We start from the raw sequence: 10,483 nt of genomic DNA, 5'->3' as shown, positions 1-10,483 counted from the left end.
TCCGCCCTGAAAACAGGTAGAGTCTGGCTTGTCGTAAGATTCATAGGAACGCAGGGGGGAGTGCCGCCCCCATACTGCGATGAGGTAGGCGCCTCCGTCACTTCACTCCTCCCTATCCACTTGGTCCGGAAAGGAAACAGGGAATGCGCCCCGCGCGGCGAACTGGGATAGCTGCGCACGCGCAGCTTCCGGCTCTGTGTCTCGGGAATTATTTGACGCCACCAGTTCGGCTCCGGGAAGTCTCTCATTAGCCCCATCGCGCACGCGCAGTGGCCCACTTGGCTGGGGAGTTATTTGACGCCGCCGCCCCTGGCAGTCGGAAGTTGCTTGAGCAGAGCTCAGCCGGCCGGCCCGACTGGCCTTCGTCATCCCCCGGCGCCCTGGGAGAGTCGCTGACGGGTGGACAGACCGACCGCCTGAGGACGGCCGGCCCGGACGGTGAAAGCCCCGGCCCTATGGCGCGCGTCGCGTGAGGCCGAAGGCCGAGTGCGGCCGGCGGCGGCGGCGGTGGCGCCCGCCCCAGCGATGCGGGCCCCGCCCGTCGCCTCAGGTAACCAGGCGGCCGGCCCCGCCGCGGACGGACCCTCCCCTCTCCCTCTCTCTCCTCCCCTTCGGGCGGTTCCGGGACGGCTGAGGCTGGTTTCTCGGCTCTGGGCGCTCCAGGGGCCCGGCTTTTGGAAGCGCATCCTCGAATTTTGCGGGAACCCACGGGGGCGGGGCGAGCTTGGCCCTGGAGTCGGCGGCTTCTGTCGAGTCTCTGCAAACCTGGTCTAACCCTTGGGAGCTGCCCGGCCGGGCGAAGCTCCTTCCTGGCAACCTGGGGGAGGGGGCGGGTCTGGAGCAGAGCGAGACAACTCCGGCAAAGAATTTGGTCCAGCAGGAAGGTTGGGCAAGTTGCTGCCGCCCAGTGGGGATAATGCTGCCGATTGCACAGTGACACTCAGATGAGGAAGAGTTAATGATGAGCGTAAACAGCTAACCCCCCTTACGCGCTTATTATATGCAAGGCATTGTGCCAGGCCATTACGTTCATCACGTCTAACTTAACAACAACTCCGTGAGGTTGGATTATTATCCCCATTTTACTGATGCGGCGACTGAGGCCCTGAGTGACTTACTGGCCCAAGGTCACATAGCTGGTAATTTGAACTCAAGCAGCCTGACTCCAGAGTCCAAGTTATTAACAATTAGGTCAGTGGCTCTCCAACTTCGCTGGCCGGTAGAATCACCTGGGGAGGTTTCAACGATTTCCAAAGTCTGTGTAGCACCCCAGCTAATTAAATTAGAATGTCTTGTGGGTGAAAGCCAGACATCTTTTTTTTTAAAAAAATGCCCAAGGGATTCCAATGTGCAGCAGAGTTTGAGAACTGCATGTAATACGATAATTCTGCATCTCAAAAGACATCTCTGTTTCTCCAGCCTAAGTGTGCAGGAGAATTGTCTAGGAGCTTGTTAAAAATGCAAATTTCACTGGCAGAGATCTTTCCTTTAGGCCCATTGACTGCACCTTGTGAAAGGCTGGTAGGGGTGGGAAGTAACTTTCTGTGTAGGAATTCTGCATAAGCTGGGCTTTTTAAAATGTATACATCTCATGCAAAACTGTTGGTTTACAATTTTCCTAAATATACAGTACTCATGGGTGTAGTGTGTCTAACCTCAGGTCTTCTTTGCATATGCTGTTCTTCTGTCTAGGCCATCCTCTATCCACACTTTCTGGCCACTACCTGCACTCACACACTTCTCTCTCTCATACACATACATGTATCTTTTTCTTCCTGTCTCTGGCTGCCAATTCCAAACATTCCTTGAAGATGCTTCTGTTCCTGACCCCCACCCACTTTGGGTTTTTCTTTCTACTCTTTGGTACCGTCATAATGGAACTTATCATATTATTATTATTCTGTGTTGTAATTCTATTCCTTCTCCTAGATTATGAGCAACTTGAGGGCAGAGACTATGTTTTCTTCATCTCTGTATTCCTTCCAGTGCTTTGACATAGGACTCACAAAGTTTTTACTGAGTGGAATGTTGGAGTCCCTTTTATGATACAGATAGACCATACTGCAAACAGATTCTTCTCCATTTCCATTTTTGTAAAAGATGTTTGGTAGTTCTTAGCTTATAGAGTTTTGTTCTTTTTTTGCTTGGGAATATTCTATTTAGGTTCATTAATTGATCCATCCAGCAGTTGAATAGACACATTGAATTCTTACTAATGGTAAGACATTATATAAGTCTAATCATGTGCAATCAATGTTGGTTAATTTTTAATGCCTGATTTTAACAATCAATTCTGTAGCAAAAGCCCTTTTATTACCCTTAGACTTTTTGCATGTGTTCCCCACATCATTGTCCGAAAAAAATGTTTAGTTGTCATCCACTAAATGTTGTTGCCTTGTTGGTACTTAGTAAATATAAGTAGGTGGAATTGCTATTGGTAATAGTTGATACTGTTTACCAAGAAAGGTGACATAAGTACTTAATGAAGAGTAAAATTATGATGTCAGAGAAATTGATAAACTTAGCACATATATTTATTATAGAATGCCTGAACTGCCATTGCCCCACATATTTACAAGTTTTAAAGGAAGATAGCCCAGTAATTCCTATTGTGTTTGTTCTTGGCTGGTCTTAAAACAACGTAAGGTTTATAAAAATGATTATGTGTGTGAAGGTCATTATGAAGAGGTTTTTGGACAATAAAGGGTTTTTTATAGCAGTTAAATTTGGCAAAGTATGCAGATTGAATTAAAAATATACATTTCATACAATGATATTTTTTATAGTGTAAGGATTGTTATAGAAATATTTCCTTGGTTCAGTTTTGTACTGTTTGCTCAATTTTTAGGCTACCACTGATATAGAAACTGACTGGACAATTCATGTTAAATTCAGATACTCAAGAAACTTGCCCTTGTTTCTCTGATCAGATATGGACAGAGTATCCAGTTCTGGCCTCAGCACATGGAAGAAACTCAATCTTTAAGCCTGAGGCTTAAGTCTCTAGTTGACCCTCAAGGTGAAGGTGCTTAAAAATGACTACAGTCATGACAGCCTGAGACCTAGAAATGGGTTCCATTTAGTATGAGGTACCCATTAGTGTTAACAGGTATGTTTCCTGACATGTGCAAAGGCTTTTTGGACAGAATACATGATTTTCTTTGGTGTAAGATGATTAAAGTTTTAGAAGTAAGGTACATGGAGTTTCATTCTGACTTTTTGTAGATGAAGAAAGTACGTAACTTGCCCAAGCCTACATAGTTGGCTTCTAGCACCTCCAGGCCTCCTTCCTCTGGACACAGCGTCCCCTTTCACACCAGTCCCCTCCATGTGAGAGGATGTCTTGTTTATTATTGTTTTGTGTGTGCATGTCCGTGTCTGTGTGTGTGTGTGTGTGTATGGGATGGGGGAAGCGAACAGAGTGGTCTAATACGTTTGAGATATTCAATTAGATGTGCAGATGCTCCTTGACTTAATGATAGGATTACATACTGATAAACCCATCGTAAATTGAAAAGAGTATAAGTTGAAAATGCATTTAATACGCCTAATCCTACTGAACATAATGGCTTAGCCTAGCCTACCTTAAACATGCTCAGAACACTTACATTAGCCTACAGTTGGGCGAAATCATCTAACACAAAGCGTATTTTATAATAAAGTGTTGAATATCTCATGTAATTTATTGAATATTGTACTAAAAGTGAAACAAGAATGGTTATATGGGTACTTGAAGTATGGTTTCTACAGAATGCTTGTTACTTTCACACCAAGGTAAAGGCAGGATATTCAGATTTTCTTTGGATAGATTAGCAAAAACCATCTGTTTCTGTCTTTGGGGAAAGGTGCTGGCATATCCTGTCTTTCCCATAGTTGAATTGTTTGATAGGATTCCTAATGGTTAGTATCTGGTTGCACAGGTAAATACATTCCTTTTTTACCACCTTGATTGATGTTTGCCTTGTGAGGTCAGTGGGACTACAACAGATATATGAACTATGGTCCTTTTGCCTTTATTAGTCATAAAGTTATATGGATAAGCTTGAGTGCACCTATGTGCCTTAAAATCCAGCACAGTTCGTTTATCTGCTCAGTGTTTTAGCACTCTGTATCCTTTTTCTCCCAAGGGAAGCAGGCATGTGTACCTTCCTTTTGTATGTCTCAAAGTATATTGATTTATGTTGCTTTATTTGATCCTTCTCCCAAGTCACTTTAGATAGGCACTGGAGGTATTCTCCTTCTTTTACAGGTGAGGAAACTATGATAAAGAAATGCCAAGTGACTTACCTACTCAAGGTCATATAGTAAGGTATGGAGTCAGGACAAAAGCAAGCAACAATGCACATGGAGGCAAGAGGTGGAGTTTCTTGTTCTAGCTCTGCTATTATTATACTTGATGTGACCCTGAGCAAGTTGTAGCCTTGCTTTGTTTCCTTACCTAGTGGCCAGTGGTGACTGGCTTACTTAACCTTCCAGGCTTGTTGTTGGAATAAAATGAAGTAACATGTAAAAGCTCTTTGAGAATTATCAGTTATACAAAGGTACATTGTTACCAAGCAAGAGCTCAAGTAGTTTTTCTGTCATATTGTACTGCCTTCATAACTCATCTCGTCAGTTATCATATTGAATACTACTGTAGTATGGTGTCACCAATTTCTCTTCCTCACTATGAAACTTTCTCTTGGGCAACCATTGTGTCTGTTCATATTTGCATTCCCAAATCCTAGGACAAACCTGACATGTAACAGGTGTTTAATAAATGTTTAATGAAATAACTGATGCCTGGATATACTTTACAAAGTTATAAAAATTTTTTCTCTGTAGTTAGACTTGAACTTCCTTGGGAATAGGGGTGATGTTTATTCACTATTATATTCCCTGTGCTTGGTGCTTGGAAGGCATGTAATAAAAATGGTTGCATCAATTGATGTAATTAGTGTCAGCCTGTGGTCTTAGTGTGTCTACCACTGTATTGATTATTTTGGTAATTTGTCATTTAGACCAAACTTGCATGTTACTCTGTAATGGTGCTTACAAGCTAGAAGCTGTTACCCAGCACCCAGTTACCTGATGATAGAAACCTCCAGAGAGAATGCCTAGAAAATGGGTACATGTAGAGTTGGGAGGAATGTTAAGGGATCTGCAGGGGAGCACTGTCATCTTCTTCCCCTTCCTCCTATCATATTTATTTCTGAGTATTGAAGTTGGAGACTTCTCTGCTAGCAGCTCAGGTTGATAGCAGACAGCCTATTGGGGAGGAGACTCATGGGATCCTTCGCATAGCAGTCAAAGCCCTTAATCTTCTGACTTCATTTATGTCTTTATATCTCACTACAGTGCCTAACCCCCACCCCTACCAGTATATTAGCCACATTGGAGTTTACTCTTCTATTTGTCCCTTCAGCCTATCTCAGACACTTCCATCAAATTACTTTAATGGAAATTTCATTCCTATTGTATCATTCCTTTGATAAAGTTAAATTTTCTCTCGTTCTCTGTCTCCAGTTTTTACTGAATGATTGATTGATTGATTGAGACAGTCTCACTTTGTTGCCCAGGCTAGGATGCCATGGCGTCATCGTAGATCACTGCAACCTCAAACTCTTGGACTCAAGTGATCCTCCTGCCTCAGCCTCTCAAAGTGTTGGGATTATAGGTGTGAGCCACCATGCCTGGCCAGTTTTTACAGAATTAATGACAAATATCCAATCCTAGCATTCAGAGTCCTTCAAAATTGATCTAACTGCTTACTTTTGAAACCTCGACACCTTCTACATGTAGCCTTCTTTCCTGTCACTCTGGATTTCTAGTTTCTCGTGCTTTTTATGCTACCTGAAGCAAGTGTCCTTCCTCTTACGTATTTTCTTTTCTATCTTCTCTTTTTAAACTCTCGTTCTTATCTACTGATTTTTCTTATCTCTGTCAAAATCATAACCTTCCTTCAAGGTGCAGTTAATATGTCCCATATCTGTAGTCTTCCCTGATCTTACCTTGTTTTTTTTTTCCAGCTCAGCCTATCTTTAAATCAAAAGTAGCCTTTTTCCTCCGAACTTTTACAGTATCTGCCTATATAGCTTTTTTAAAAATCACATTTAATGGCCAGGTGTGGTGGCTCATGCCTGTAAACCTAGCACTTTGAGAGACTAAGGTGGGAGAATCACTTGAGACCAGGAGTTCGAGACCAGCCTGAGCCAAGAGTGAGACTCTATCTCTATAAAAAATAGAAAAATTAGCTGGGCATGGTGGCACATGCCTGCAGTCCCAGCTACTTGGGAGGCTGAGGCCAGGAGTTGGAGGTTACATTGAACTATGATGATGCCACTGCATTCCAGACGTTAGAGCAAGACTGTTTCTCCAAAAAAAAAAAAAAAAAAGCACCACATTAGGAGTTTAATGTTTTAACTTATACTTATTTATGTATAAATTTTCATCTTCCTTCTTAAACTATAAACTAATTGAAAACAGGAACCAAGTCCTCTTAATCATTCCCCTTCATGGTCTTAACACTGTATTGTACAAAGTAGATGGTTAATAACTGTTTATTGAATAAGTTAACTTGGTGGTCCCTGCCAGTGTCTGAATGTTCACATGGATAGTCGGGATGCTGACATATACTTACCAATTCTATGACATGAAGATTTATTAATAAAAACTTATATCAAATTGCACCAACAGTTCTACCACTCAGTTAAAACTGCAGTTGACCATTGAACAACATGGGGGTTAGGGGCACTGGCCTCCCTGTGCTGTTAAAAATTCACACATAACTTTTGACTCCCTTCAAACTTCAATACTTCAAACTTCAATACTAATAGCTTACTGTTGACTGGAAGCCTTACTGATATTATATACTGTATTTTTACAATAAAGTAAGTTAGAAGTCCGGGCATGGTGGCTCACACCTGTAATCCTAGCACTCTGGGAGGCCGAGGTGGGAGGATGGCTTGAGGTCAGGAGTTTGAGACCAGCCTCAGCAAGAGCGAGACCCTGTCTCTACTAAAAATAGAAAGAAATTAGCCAGGTAACTAAAAATAGAAAAATATTAGCCAGGTGTGATGGTACATGCCTGTAGTCCCAGCTACTCGGCAGGCTGAGGCAGGAGGATCGTTTGAGCTCTGGAGTTTGAGGTTGCTGTGAGGTAAGCTAATGCCATAGCACTCCAGCCCAGGCAACAGAGCAAGACTCTTTCTTAAATAAATAAATAAATAAATAAAATAAAGTAAGTTAGAGAAAAGATATTTTAAAACATTATAAGAGAAAATATATTTACTATTCATTAAGTGGTAGATCATCATTTGTCTTTGTCTTCATGCTGTGTACTGGCCAAATGTTCATGCTACTCTTGGTTAAATGGTTAGAAAAATGGTATATAAGCTTGAGGTGCCTTATAAGTATGCTAACTTATTGACAGGATAGAGTTACAAATAGCCCCATGGCAAGTGGACCAGGTAATCAAGACACAGCAGAGTTTTGCCGTGGTGCTATCCTGAGAGGTTGGTGCAGATGTGGACATCCTTACCTAGGAGGGCCTGGGCTATGCAGCAGTTCTGTTTTCTGAAAGTAGTGATGTTTTCTGAGATCTCTGAGTTTTGTTTTATTGGACGGCCTGAGCTGCAACAGCAAGAGGAGGTTCTTATTTGTGTGCTTGAGTAGGCTGACCACTGACAAAATTGGGTCCAACGGAACTCACCATACCAAACCTGTCAGTACACTCTGCCTGTATCCTTTTTTTTTCCCTAACAGCAACAAAAATGAAACAAAATGAAGTTATAGGACCTCTATAGTTGTGTTATAAGCCCAACCCCTGCAGCATAGGTGGGTTGGGGTGACGTCCAGGGCAGCAACAGCTCGTCCATAGTATATGCCTCACTCTCCTCTTCCCACTAGGATTGTGCTGATTCAGTTACCACAACCAGAGTATGCTTTTATCTTTGATCAGAGGCATAGATTGAACTATAGGTAAGTTCTTTTTCAGCCCACATTGTGGCTTTTTTTAAAACTTGAATTTAGTTGCTAGCATGTAAAGAGTGGGAGACTTCACAGAAATGTCCAGATATTCTGTGTCCCTCAAAAAATTGGATTATCTGGCAACTCTGGGTCTGCATTCCGTAAAGGTGATAGTTGTCTAGGGCTGAGTGGTAGCTGTAAATAGAGCTATTTTCTTTTTTTAATTTTTAATTTTTTAGCCTTCAGGTCCCATAGTTCTAAACAGCTACTTTAGACAGAGCCTGTATGCTCTAGTTTGCCATAAATGCCCACTCTACCCACTTTATTGCTTATTATGTTTGGTTTCTACACTGGGGGTTTTCAGTCTTCTCAGATTTAATAATTGGTAATGACTACTTTTTTATCCTGAAATTAATAGATAATATATAATGTACCAATCCATAGAATTTTTACAAAATCAGTGATACTCTCTAATAAATGAAAAACATAGATTACTATCCTTCTAATAAAATTATTAATAGTATTTCAGTAAAAATACTTAGGCACAGATATACTACAGGGCATAATGAAGTAGCCAGGTGCTTTTGTCTGTATATAAGTTGAGCTGTAAGACAATAATTTGACATATTTTCCTTTATACATTTTGAAATAAGAGCGAAATAAGGCCTATCATAGCTCACTATAGTCCCCTGTGATTGTGTTCCTGGCAGCAATGTGTGGTATTTGCAACTCAGATACCACAGGTGGCATAGCCATTGGTGATGTGATTTTTCTCGAGTGGTGAACAATTCTTGGTATGGTAAGGTTCTAAACATAATAAAGTTCAGTCTTGCCTCAATTTACAAGATTAATTGCATCACTAGAAAATTCAATGTATTAAAATAGCACAGTGTGTTTTGTATCTATATGTAAAATGGAGTTAAAATTTTTAGGCTTAGACAAATGAGAACAGAATGATTTTCTGGCAGACGTTCAAAAGTCATGTGAGATGTAGCATAATTGTTCATTGTGTAGGAGTGTCTCATGCATTGCCGGATGTCTAGATTTCCTGACTTTGCCAGTAAATACCAATAGCCCGTCCCAATCATTGTGTTGACCAAAAGCACACTTAATATTTCCACAGTGCCTCTAGCGGGCAGGTTTGTTCTGTTGAAAACCATTGCTCTAGTGTGTCCTTACCTCCTAATCTGAGTTGAGTTTTATCACTTATTTTGCTAGCTTAATAGGTGCAAAATGACACCTTAGTTGCTTTACTTTGTGTTTTTTTGATTTCTTCATGTTTGTTTCTAAGTTTTATTTTCTCTTCATTGTTATACTTAATATGCCTGTAATCATAGTGTACTTCTTAATGTTTTTTGTCTATCTGTATTTTGCTAAAATTTAGCATTTTTTCGAGCAAGAGGGGAAAAAAACCAAAAAATTTAGCATTTTTTCTATTACATTTTCCTATTTTTGTTACATAAAATTTATTATTTTAATTCAATTTTTTATTGTATTCTTTCTATACCTTTCCACTTTACATGCCTCTTGAAAGCATTTATTTCATTTTCTTACATATAATCATTCAAACATTAATATGTTTAGAGAATGAAAATTTCTAGCATTGAAAAACTTTAAAAAGCTTTTAAAAAGAAGGCTTTTTTTGAAACAGGGTTTTGCTCTGTCACCCAGCCTAGAGTGTAGTGGCATCATCATAGCTCACGAGAACCTCAAACTCCTAGGCTCAGGCACTGCTCCTGCCTCAACCTCTGGAGTAGGTGGGACCACAGGCACACGCCACCACACTTGGCTAGTTTTTCTATTTTTTTGTAGTGAAGGGGTCTTGCTATGTGGCTCAGGCTAGTCTCAAACTCCTGGTCTTAAGCAATCATCCTGCCTTGGCCTCCCAAAGTACTAGGAGTATAAGCATGAGCCACTATGTCCAGCCTTGTAAAGGATTTAAGAGCCATTAACCTGCTTTAATTGGTTTTTCTTAGTGTTTTTGAAAGAATGATGCTCTTTACCTCAGAATTGAGAAGGGTGGTTGCTGTTTCTTAAAATGCAGATTCTCAAGCCCCACCCCAGATCTACAGAATTGAGCTTTCTAGGATGTCCAGGATTGGACTTGGGCATTTGCATTTTCAACTAGATCCCCATACATAATTAAGTGTACAAGAGAATTTGAGAGGTAATTTGTCCCTTTTTTGCCTTAAAACTTTTTTTTCCACCTCCAATAATGTGCTGTCTGGAATAGACACTAAATATTAATATTCCTTTAACATTTGGAAACCATCCGACTTTAATTTTTACTAACAATTAACTTAAATGAACATTTTTCGATTTTTATTTGTACGTGACATATAAAATTTTGGACATACTTTAGTGGAATAGGGAGAACACCTTTGACATTTTCTTTTTTCCCATTGGTAAACCTTGACATTCTCAGACATTTATTCAATATCTACTGTGTGCTACTACTCAGAGATTCAGGAGCTGAGGTTCCCATTCAAAAAAGGATGACACTCTTGTGCTAAAGATACCGGCTAATGAATAATCT

At 40.6% G+C, this 10,483-nt stretch overlaps 1 protein-coding gene across 2 annotated transcripts in view; it reads left to right on the top strand.

Moving 5' to 3' along the window:
• The first annotated feature begins 277 nt into the window (after positions 1-277).
• Positions 278-10,483, top strand: part of RALGAPB (Ral GTPase activating protein non-catalytic subunit beta) — a 99,022-nt gene continuing 88,816 nt past the window's right edge. The window contains exon 1 of one of the 2 annotated variants that reach the window (XM_045528587.1): positions 278-550. The gene's annotated coding sequence lies outside the window, so the exon portion shown is untranslated. The remainder of the gene's footprint in view (positions 551-10,483) is intronic. The other variant, XM_045528588.1, reaches the window with a different exon arrangement.

Source organism: Lemur catta, chromosome 17 (assembly GCF_020740605.2).
Source record: "Lemur catta isolate mLemCat1 chromosome 17, mLemCat1.pri, whole genome shotgun sequence".
NCBI lineage: Eukaryota > Metazoa > Chordata > Mammalia > Primates > Lemuridae > Lemur > Lemur catta.
The sequence above is the reverse complement of the archived record's forward strand: the minus strand, read 5'-3'. Positions and strand labels throughout refer to the sequence as shown.